At 46.0% G+C, this 11,188-nt stretch overlaps 1 long non-coding RNA gene, 1 other non-coding gene and 1 pseudogene across 2 annotated transcripts; 1 reads left to right on the top strand and 2 right to left on the bottom strand.

Annotated features, from left to right (window-relative positions):
• Positions 1-2,849: 2,849 nt before the first annotated feature.
• LOC144155788 (translation initiation factor eIF2B subunit alpha-like) lies at positions 2,850-6,361 on the top strand (annotated as a pseudogene).
• LOC144155789 (uncharacterized) lies at positions 4,752-6,326 on the bottom strand. The gene is made up of 3 exons (XR_013319643.1): positions 5,600-6,326; positions 5,093-5,164; positions 4,752-4,992 (listed from the first exon to the last, which is right to left on the bottom strand). It is a non-coding gene; the product is annotated as an uncharacterized LOC144155789 (long non-coding RNA).
• Positions 6,362-7,517: 1,156 nt separating the features above from the next.
• On the bottom strand, positions 7,518-7,589 carry Trnag-ucc (transfer RNA glycine (anticodon UCC)). Its single transcript has one exon. It is a non-coding gene; the product is annotated as a tRNA-Gly (tRNA).
• Between the last annotated feature and the right edge of the window lie 3,599 nt (positions 7,590-11,188).

Below are 11,188 nucleotides of genomic sequence, written 5' to 3'. Positions count from 1 at the left end.
ACGATGATGATGATGATGACGATGATGATGATTGATATTGGTTTTATTTTTTGTAGCGCGGTGATGACGTGTCATCTTACCAAAAATGACTAATATACCTGCTTTATACTCTTGGTTTAATACTAGCTCTGCTTAGGGCAGGCACAAAAAAACTTATTAGGCACAAAATACTTTTTTTTTCCTGTTACAGGCTGTAACTGTCCTAGGCAATATTCCCTTATCTGATTTCCGTCCACCAGCATTCTAATCTTCTTTTCGTCGTCTCGACAGCCTTGAAGTTAACTTCCTCTGTGCTACCCTTAAATCCTAGGGCTTCTGGAAGCCGAATATTTCCCTCATGTAGATATGGATGTATACCCTCGCGTTCTAACACTACGGGCCGCATAGTTTCTGTTCCTTTTCCGCAGACCACGCATACCCCATCATTTTGTGAATACTTCCCCACAAAGCTCTTAGTTCACAAGCAGCCTGCTCTTGCTGCAAAAAGCAAAGCACTGCCCTGGGAATTATCGTAGAGAATTTCCTTTCTGATGTCCAATTTCTCCGCTCTGTACATCTATAACGATGTTTTCGCTTCCATTTTTTCGCTCCATTTATCCGTTTCTATCTGCCTTGCCTCTTTATTGGTTACCTTGGCTGTTTTGGATTCTCCACTGTTCTTTCCGTATTTCATCGTTAGCCTTCTAGTCATCCTTAACTACTGCGTGTCCACGCTTTTCAAGTATAAGTACCTAAACACCTTAGCTGCCCACCTACGTTGATCCATTGCTCTCAACCTCCTCTCAAAACATATTTTACTCTGCGCTTCTCGAACTTCAAACGACGCCCAGCCCATATGTCCCTGCACTGCTTCGTTATTTGTTTTTCCATGCGCGCCTAAGGCCAAACGTCCTACCGTGCTCTGGTTTACTTCAAGGCCTGATAGAACGTCTGATTTTAAGCAGAGTACAGCATTCGCAAACGTGAGACCCGGAACCATTACTCCTTTCCACATTCCTCTTACTACTTCATATTTGTTATACCCCCACAGAGCTCTATGCTTCATTATAGCTGCGTTTCGCTTTCCCTTACCCTTAAGTTGATCCTCGTGAGTTCTTAAGTAGTTATCCCCTTAGTTTATCCACACTCTCAAATATTTATATTCCTTCACTCTGGGTAATTCGCCATGCTGGATAGACACTGCGTCAGTGGTAGTGTCATTGAAAACTATTATTCCCGATTTTTCTGCGCTAAAATTTAAACCGAAGTCGGTGGCTTCCTGGCCTCTAATATTTAAGAGCCATTGCATATCGGTCTGATTATCAGCTAAAAGAACAATGTCGTCTGCGTATAACATTCCCGGAATACGCTGTTGTACCACTTCGCCTTGCAGCATATAGTACGTTAGGTATACCATATATGATTGACTTGACTTGACTTTCTTCCAGTTTCTTTTCTAACCCTGTCATGTAAAGCATAAACAGTATTGGGCTCAAAGGGCAACCCTGTTGCAGTCCCCTATGGGTGTTGACTTGCTGGGTGCATTTCTGTCCTTCCCATGTAAGGTGCACTCTATTATCCTTATAGATTGCTATAAGGAACTGTATTAACTCGTCATTTAATCCCTGGAGTTTCAGTATTCTCCACAGCAGTTCTCTGTTTACGTTGTCATGTCCCTTTAATGTCGAAGAATCCATAATGGTCTCTTCTGCGCTTTCGCAATTTCAATGCATTGCGTTATCACGAACAAATTATCATCCGATCGCCTGTCTCGTCTAAATCCATTCTGCAGTTCCCCAAGGATTTCATTTTCTTCCATCCATGCTTGAATTTCTGATTTTATTGCCTGCATTACGAATCTATACACCACTGACGTTACTGTAAGTGGTCTGTATTAATTAATACTGGCTTTGTTGCATCTGCCTTTATATATTAAATTCATGCTACCTTCTAGCCAGTCCTCCGGTATTTGTTTGGTTTGTACCACCTTATCCATTGCCCTCATAAATGATGCCTTGCTTTTAGGCCCAATCAGGTTTATCAGTCGCATTGGGATTCCGTCCGGGCCCACTGCCGTCTGGGAAACCTTTTGCTCTACTTTTTTCCAATCTAGGTTTGCCGCTGTACCCCATCACCACCTGCCGGATGTTACTCCGCGCGGCGTAAGTACTGCGTTACTGGGAATGTTTTGAACGTGGCACGAGCCGTTTCCGTGATTTTTTAGACTTAATATGCTTGCAAACTACTGCAGCGACGACAAACAAACTGCGTGAGAAAAGGCAGACGATATCGCGCATTCATAGGAATCATAGCAATCTCCTTTCAAAACACGCGTGCCCGCTGACATTCGGGTCCTTCGCTTAGACGGAGTGATACCGTTCATGAGCTATTGCCGTTCTTAACTTGTTCGCATCCTCTTCCGCGGTGACCTGGCGAGGCGCCTTTCACGTCCACACTGTCTCCGACTGTTTCGAAAAGCCGAACTTTCACTCGATGCGGTGGAAGCGTTTTGTAGCGCCATGGCAGCCCACGGCAGTACGACCAACCTTCGCTGGCGTTTCTCCAGTCACTCTAAAATGTTTAATGTTTGAGAGGACACGCAAGCCGGCAAGCCACGATGTTGGAGGGTTGGAGTTGGCCCAGCCGGACCAGCTTTCAAAGCTCCCGCCGTCCGGCATGACAATATAACTGCTTGCTTCTCCAAAGTGGGTAGCGCCATCTTTCAACAAATGCCAAAGGCAAGACATGTCTCACCCACTGTTTTTTATTAACTCTATGGTTTTTTATTCGGAAAGTTTCAACGACCGCTTCGGGCTGAAAGCGTGTTCGTTGTTACAGGGTTACCGTAGTTACAGGGTGTAGCAGAGCGGAGAATAGTGCACCATACCGTAGTTACGCGAACGCAGCATGGAGCACGGAGTATGTGTGAACCTGTGTACGAACGGCTAGTTTTATGTCTTGCGCGTGCTTGCACCTGCGGTCTCTTTTCGTTTCGTATGCGCCTGAGTGCCTGAGTCGCACAAATGGAAGGTGTTATAACGCTGATTGTATCAACATGAACTTGGAGGCTATGCTGCGCACAGATTCGGATCTGTCGCCGGCAGTGGCCTCGTTGCAGCTGCTGCTCGAGCAGCTCGAGTTGATTGAAAAAGACGGCTACACGACCATCCAGGGGATAAAAGGCAACCTGCAGTACGTGGTCATCACCGAGATATATGCACGGCGAAATATTCGATTACTTGCGTCAGGTCTGCGTGTGAGTTGTTTGTGCGCTTTGCCACGCTTACTGCGCTTGACAACCGCATTGATGAGTGCAGTAAGAGCATCAACGCGTGGCCAGACTTTTCTCGAAAAAATGAGCTCCGCTCGTCCCAAGACCGCTGCTCTTGCAGCGCCCTTTGTTCAGGATCAGGGCTCGCGGTGGTTCGGTGTCTGAACACCCCCTCGAAATTTTCAGACATTCCTTATATCTTCCTTTTATCGTCCATGCTACTTACACACCGCATCGATATGCAAAATTTTAAAAACAAATGACTGTGATGAAAGCAATAATGGCAAATGTATTGTTCAGACCCACGCTTTCTTCTTTTTGTTTTTACTGGCGGTATACAACACCTCCGGAAAAATCTTTCTGGCTACGCCACTGATACAAACGCATTCCTTCTCGCGCGTGGTGCGCGGCACCCTATGTTGGCCGCAGCTGATGACCACACGTTGCAAGCACTTCCGCGTGTACGTAACCGAGGCGACGCCCGACTAAAGCGGTCGGCAGCTGTACGAGGCGCTTGAAGACGGGCATGAGTGTCACGCTCATCGTCGATTCCGCTATCGGCTGTATTTTGAAAAAGGTGGACGCCGTCCTGCTGGGAGCTGAGGGTGTCGTCAAAAGTGGCTGTATTTGCGTATAAAAGGCCGTAGCCAGCATTTTTTTTTGTCGAAAGGCGCTTTGCAATGCCGAAAGGCGCTTTTGCCGAAAGGCGCTTACGCGCCGCCTGGACCCCCCCCTTCATCCCTCAGGATACGTCCCTGGTCGTATAGTCAACAAAATTGGCACCTACACCATGGTCATGTGCGCCAAAGAAAAGAACATCCCCACGTAGTACGTGCTCGCCGAGATCATGAAGTTTGTTAGGAAGTACCTTTTGAACCAGAGGGATCTACAGAGCTCGTCCGACAAGTGCAACGGCAAGGCAGACCTATCCAAGGAACACCCCTCGGTTCACTACACACCTCCTGCGTACATTACGTTATTGTTTATGGTTCTCGGTCCATTAACGCCATCTGCAGTCAGCATGTCCCGGCTGTGTTATGAAACAGTCTTCCAGCCTGAAATCGTTTCCAGCCTGGACTGGAGCTGGCACCACTGGCTGGAAATCAAAATTTCCAGGCTTGTTTCCAGCCAGAAATGACACGTCTGCTGGCTGGAAATTGCACCATTCCCAGCAGGAAAAATGCCACTTCTAACTGGAAATCACCCTTTTCTTTCTGGAAATACCATTATTTCCAGCCAGAATGGTGTAGCTTACCAGCTGGAAATTGCTTTAATCTTGCTGGTTCTACAACCTTTCTCGCTGGAAATTGATTGTTTTCTTGCTGGATAGTGCACCACTTCCCAGCCAGAAATGTTTTTTCTGGCTGGATTCTGCCCCACTTTCCAGCGAGAAATCACTTCTTTCATGCTGAATTCTTCTCCATTCCCAGCCAGAAATCACTTTTTTTGCCACGTTTTGCAGTAACACATACCAAATTTAATTTTTATGAACAGCATTCTCACCTGAAGTCCTTTGTAGCAGACACCAAAACACTTTCAGCATTTCCGAATAAAAGAACTCTTCTGTGTGGGCTTTTGTGCCCCGAAGCAGTAACACAGAGGCCAGATTAAAAATTTAAAACTATATTGTCGTTTCGTATATTACACATTTTCAGTCTTGTCACTTGTGTACCCAGAACATCCGCAGGGGCCGGAATCTCCACCTTCTTTGGGTAAATGGTCCTCCCAGTGGTTCAGGTAGCCTATGAAAAATAAAGCATCATGAGAAACCGCAATGTCAAGTGATTTTGTGACCTTTGCACAACTGCCAATGAAACCATTTCCATCTTTTTATGTGCTTACCAGAGTTCTCGATGCCACTTCTTGGTCCTTCCACCCGCAGTCTTCTAGGTTGCAAGCCTCGTGTACCACATTCTGCAACGTAGACGTTTTCTTACAGAAAAAAAAAAACAGAAGAAAAAGCGATTTATTATAGATTGGTTCACCTTGTAACATATATCACATGTGACTGTCTGCTGCCCTTCAATTGTTGACGGCGCCGCACCGCTCATGCATTAATTACGCTGTGTTTATTAAAATACACACCGACGTCTGAAACGCACTAAGACCTTCGACAGCTACTCTCTCACTGTACACATGCCACCGGAATATAATAACCAATGACCCAGTCGAACTTCAGCGAGGCCCAATGCAGTGCTTTTACGAGAGCGCCACACACGGTACTAAGTCGCTGCAATGATCAAGACTGCGTTAGGGCTATAAGCGTGCACGCATTTTGATTCCGCTTCCCACACTGAAGAAATCTACAAGCTCATAGATTTGAGCAAATCAATACGAATGTGCACTTACCTATATTTGGTAGTATCAGTGTTGAACGGTACGCAGTCCATTGTTGCACCACATCGTTTTTTGGGCATTTCACTTTGTTATCGACAAGCGACACGAATAACGCGAGAGCGATCCTGTCAACGTCTTCCACGAACAGCACAAGCACGCACAAAACCGCTATAGAGAAAAGAATTGAATACACTGTCAAAAGTTTAGCCCAAAAGAGGACTTAAAACGCGCTGCAACCACGTGCGGGCCTCTGCGTGTACGCCAACATGAAGCGGTCGAACACGTTTTAGGTGTGTGAAATGGCGCCGGGCACAGGCGCGTGAAAATTTAGTCCGTGCACAATTAAAACAATTTTGAAGAGGTTATTGCTTTTTAGTTTGGGATCGCTTATTGTTGAAGTGTTTTACTTGCGTATTAAAGCGATTAGCACACTTTTTATGTTGTTATATTTTAAAAGCGAAAAGTGCTACAACGTTCATTTCCAGGAGCACCTCCGGCTGGGGCTGGAAATATCTTTTCCAGCCAGAATTAAGAATTCCGCCTCCAGCTGGAAACCTTTCTGGCCGGGTCACAAATTTCCAGAGAAAGAAAAGTTGTGTTCTGGCTGGAAATCAATATTTCTCGCTGGGAAGGTTACGTTTCCAGCGGGAAGTTGATATTCACAGCTGGCACTGGAAAATTATGCTAGAAATGTGGCTGGAAATCCTCATTTCCAGCAAGAATATGCAGTCCATTTTCATCTGGGGCAACGAGCTTATAAAACTGTACCTGTAAACACACTGTGGAAATAAATATTTAAACGACAGGTGTGCTTTTGTCGTCACTTTAATTATGGAAGGAAAATCGTTTTGAGTTTTCGGATTTCGGATCAGCATAGTACGTGTTGCGCCAAATGACACTTTATCGACATTCAAGAATTTTCATGCGCTTTATATTTCAGTTTGAGAAGAGGTGAGAGCATGAATTGCACGTTTTTAATTAATTCATAACAGCAACTTCTGCTTAAAGGACAGCGGTAGGAGGGAGCCCTGTAGTGTGGTTTTCCAGAGTTGTGGAGTAGCGGTCAACCACGTTCCAAATTTGCTACAGTGCCTCCTGGTTTGAAGGTTTATATGTGATCTACATGCAAAATCTGTAAATTATGTTACACACCAAAGCATTGCATTCGCAAACTTTCGGCCCCTTGTATCAGCACCAATGTACCAACCAGACGGAATTCATCTGTCTTAAGTATACCTCACTCTTTAATGAAAGCTCTGAACAGACAAAAAAAAAAATACAGGACTAATGCATCTGCAAACATTAACATGCAGGCAAGAGCAGGCTCTCAACGCGTTAATATCACAGCATAAAATGGTTTGCAAATTGGCAACGCCAGAGGTGTCCCTGTAAACGTTTTTTTTTGTAGAATTGTAAGAAGGTGCAACAAAATGAGCAGTCACTTTGGGCTGGTATTGCAGGTAATTGGGGACCGTTGTACGGCAAACAGCAACAATTAATTGTGGTTCTGTAAAAAAATGTGCGTCAATTGCCCAACCAAGCAGGATTTACATTTACTAGCCTGCTTTGCGTTTTATCGCAAAAAAAAAAAAAACTGCTTTAATTTTTTTTAAAAAGGGTGTTGGAAAATATGCCCATTTTGCTCTGACTTGCACTGACCTGTTCATAATCAAGACAAGGCCTACGCATGTAATAAATACTGAGTATTCGGTAAAACAACTAGTAGACCATCCAATATCAGCATTGATTGAACGCTAGCGCATTTTAGGACACTTCAAGTCAGTCAAACAGTATAAACAATTTGTTTCGTTCTAAAAATCGAGAATGGTCTGGCAGCTTGGAACACCACCGATGACCTCAAGTCATGACTCACATGCGTTTAATCAATTGTAGTAATATGCAAAAAAAAAAAAACAACAACAAAAAAAGATGCGTCGGCCGGGAATCGAACCCGGGTCAACTGCTTGGAAGGCAGCTATGCTAACCACTATACCACCGACGCCCGCACGTCAGGACGTGCAGAAAAGGTGTTTTTTAATATTTAAACTACTCTATCTGGTTTCAGAGAATGCTGCATTGCATAATTTTGAAAGCGCTTTATATTTCTTGAACATACATAAAAACACATTAAAAGTATGTGACTGAAATTATCTATTTCAGTAAAACAGTGAAACGTCCACAAGGCTTAGTAAGTGGCGCCCCTTTGTGGAAACATAACGAAACTTTTGCAGCGGCAAATTCAAATATCCAGTTATTAAACACAGGGTACAGTAACCTGCGCTGGTTTTTTAACCCCCCCCCCCCCCCCCCCCACACACACACACACACGCACACGCACCAAATTGTTGTGTTATGTACCAAAAGGCAACGGTGCACTCGTATTCTGCGGCACGCCGCTGGGGCAGGAATACGGGGTAATCGCTTAAACGCGTACGTTTTGGTTTCTTGCTGGCCCAGACAAAACAGCCGTAGTGGTCGTGAACAGAACTCGCTGCCCTGTGCCCACGTACGCCTTAGGTACTGGTCCACCGCGGCGGGTACCGATCAATGTTAGGTTACGATTTGGCGGTTATACTTTGCATGTAATACCACGTAGCTCTCTTAGAATGCGCCACGAAAGCAATGGCATCCATGTCTATTTCGCAGAAACAACAATAGAAAGAAAAGGTGGGATTAAACTTCGCAACATAAGCCACTCTAGCATGCGGCAGCTCACTCCACAAATGGAAAGGCAAACATTACTGGGTATTCAGGGCGGGGAATAAAGTTTGACTGAAACGTGGGCACCGGACAAAATTCTATAATTTATCCACTCCACTCGCTTCTCCTACATCTCGCGAAGTACGGCGACCCCTTGTGACACCAAAAATAGTGATTCATCTTTTATATCTTTTATATCTTCTCTTTCTGCGCCTTTTACCCCATATACAGATCCAAACTCATTACCATTCCAAATTCGCAATACCGAATCTATTTTCCCATTTCGTCTAACTAGGTGAACGTTACCGTACTTCCTTTTTTCTTTCCCTTTAAAAAACTGTAACAGCTTCCTTGCACGAAACTGAAACCTGGACTGATATGCTAAATGTAGGAGCAGTTCTGGAGCAGTGCCATTTTTTTGCAGTTGCCTCTACCGTTAGAAAAGCCATCCTCAGGCTTGGTGACTTGTCCTCCCGTACCATTGGCGTGGGTGGCAGAGGCACACCACAAGGAGCGGTTTTATCTCCCCTACTTTTTAACATAGCCCTTATAGGCCTACCTACCATCCTGGGGGCCATCCCGGATCTGCACCACGGCTTATATGCCGATGATATTACAGTGTGGACAGGCAAGGGTTCGGTAGGCGAGATGCAGGACCGTCTCCAGCTGGCCGCTGATGCTGTGAGTGACTACGCAAGGACGTGCGGGCTTTCCTGATCACCACACAAGTCCGAACTTCTTATGGTCGGAAAGAGAAGAAGAAAAAAAGTCCAAGATCCCGGCATCCAGATCACCCTGGACGGCCATACCATCCTACCGTCACCTCACATCAAAGTCCTCGGTATGACTTTTCAAGAGGACTGTTCAAACACCATTCTTCTTACCCGGCTCAGTCACACAACGGGACAAATTACCCACATGCTCCGAAGAATAACCACCAAAGCGAGGGGAATGAAGGAGGCGGACACCCTTCGTCTGGTAGAGGCCTTCGTCATCTCACGCATTACCTACGCCATTCCCTATGCTATATTAAGCAAGGGCGACTTGGCCAAGATTGACACCATGATCCGGAAAGCCTATAAGCATGCTCTGAGGTTCCCTATTAGTACCTCGACCGACAGGCTTCTGAAATTGGGCCTACATAACACGGCCGCCGGACTAGTCGAGGCCCACCTCGCCAGCCAGCGTCTGCGACTAAGCACGACGCCCTGCGGGAGGAGTCTCCTCACCAGACTGGGAATGGCGTCCCCCGAAGAAAGATCCCAGCAAGTACGCGACGTACCTCCAAAAATAAGAATAAGCATTGACGTTGCACCTATATCCCGCAAGATGGACCCTACTCACCACGCAGGGAGAAGAGAATCAAGAGCGCGCACTCTCGACAAACGACACAGGGACCGAGACCGCACGGTTTACACCGACGCCGCCGACTACGCCAGAAGGGGAGCCATGACCGCCGTGGTTACTTCAACAGAGAACCACCTTACCAGCATCCCCTTGCCCTTCACAACCACTACCCAGGCAGAGGAAGCGGCCATTGCTCTGGCCATCTCCCAGACAAATGCGGATACCGTTATTACGGACTCGCAACAGGCTTGCCGAAACTTCCTTCGTGGTAGAATTACCAAAACGGCTCTGAACATCCTGCTGCAAAAGCCACCCGAAAGAAAAGTGAAGATTGTTTGGACGCCAGCCCACTCAACCCTCAAGGGCAACACGACCGCCCATGACATCGCCCGAGATCTATCCCGCCAGGCGACACGAGGGTGTAGGTTAGAGACTGCGTGTCCTTTGGTTACGTATCAAGACATAACGGGTTACTATAAGTGCCAAAGAATGATCTATCCCCCCGGTCATGAATCCCTAACCAAAGAGCAGGAGCACTGCCTCCGGCTCCTCCAAACAAATACGTTTCCTCATCCGTCAAAACTTCACTTGCTCCATCCCACTCAGTACTTCCAGCTGTGCAAATTTTGCGCTTCCCCGGGCACCCTGTACCATATGGTATGGGAGTGTTCGGCAAACCCCAAAATTCCAAGAATCGCGCACCCTTCCCGTGAGCAGTGGGAGAAGGAGCTGTCCAGCTCCGGTCTCGATTCCCAGCTTAGGCTGGTGGAAAGGGCCGTAGCGGCAGGGGTCTCCAATGGAGTCCTGGAATGAGGGCCCCACACCACATTACGATGCTCCCAATAAAGTTTATCCTCCTCCTCCTCTACCGTTTCACTTAGAATTCTGTTGTGGCTAAAAGGTTACTGCATCATTGTTGGCGCAAACGTGCACGGCTCACTTTCATACTTTCCATTTATTCCTTCAAATCCTTACCATAGGAGGACAAGAGCCCTAGACGCACCAGCAGCGGTTGCGTCATACATATTTTGCTTTCATTTTTTTTTACTTTTGACTGTGAGCTCCACGTATACACACAAAATGCATTAAATATACACACAGGAATAAATGCCATTTTTAAAGAGAAAAACGGATACTATTAACCATCATCATCTAATGTTAGGGATAGCCTATGCTCAGGGAATGGATATGTTGTTGCATGTTCACCTCGCTTTAAATTGCTTTGCGTGCTTTTTTGAGCATGAAAAAAGGCTGCAGTCTTCAGTGACCCCTTTGGCATAGTTTTTATCAGCGGCTTCAAATGAGTGTTGTGTGTCTCAGTATTGCTACTCTTTCCAGTAGGCAATCATGAGGACTCATACAAAAAGAAGCTGTTCTAGTAATTTACATCACTTAGGGATGAAGACGTCGTCACTTGCATGATGAGGCCATAAATATAAATAATTCATTCAGTACTGAAAATGAGGCCAAGCCGCATTCACTCAAAGTCAGAATCAGATTCAGATTATGGTGTTTAATGCGCCGAATTCCAGTCCCAGGCTTGAGGCGCGTCGT

The sequence above is a fragment of the Haemaphysalis longicornis genome, unplaced genomic scaffold (assembly GCF_048455015.1).
Source record: "Haemaphysalis longicornis isolate Haplotype H1 unplaced genomic scaffold, Haemaphysalis longicornis Haplotype H1 scaffold_1, whole genome shotgun sequence".
NCBI classification, from domain to species: domain Eukaryota; kingdom Metazoa; phylum Arthropoda; class Arachnida; order Ixodida; family Ixodidae; genus Haemaphysalis; species Haemaphysalis longicornis.
Note: the sequence above shows the minus strand (reverse complement) of the source record. Positions and strands in the feature narration are given on the sequence as shown.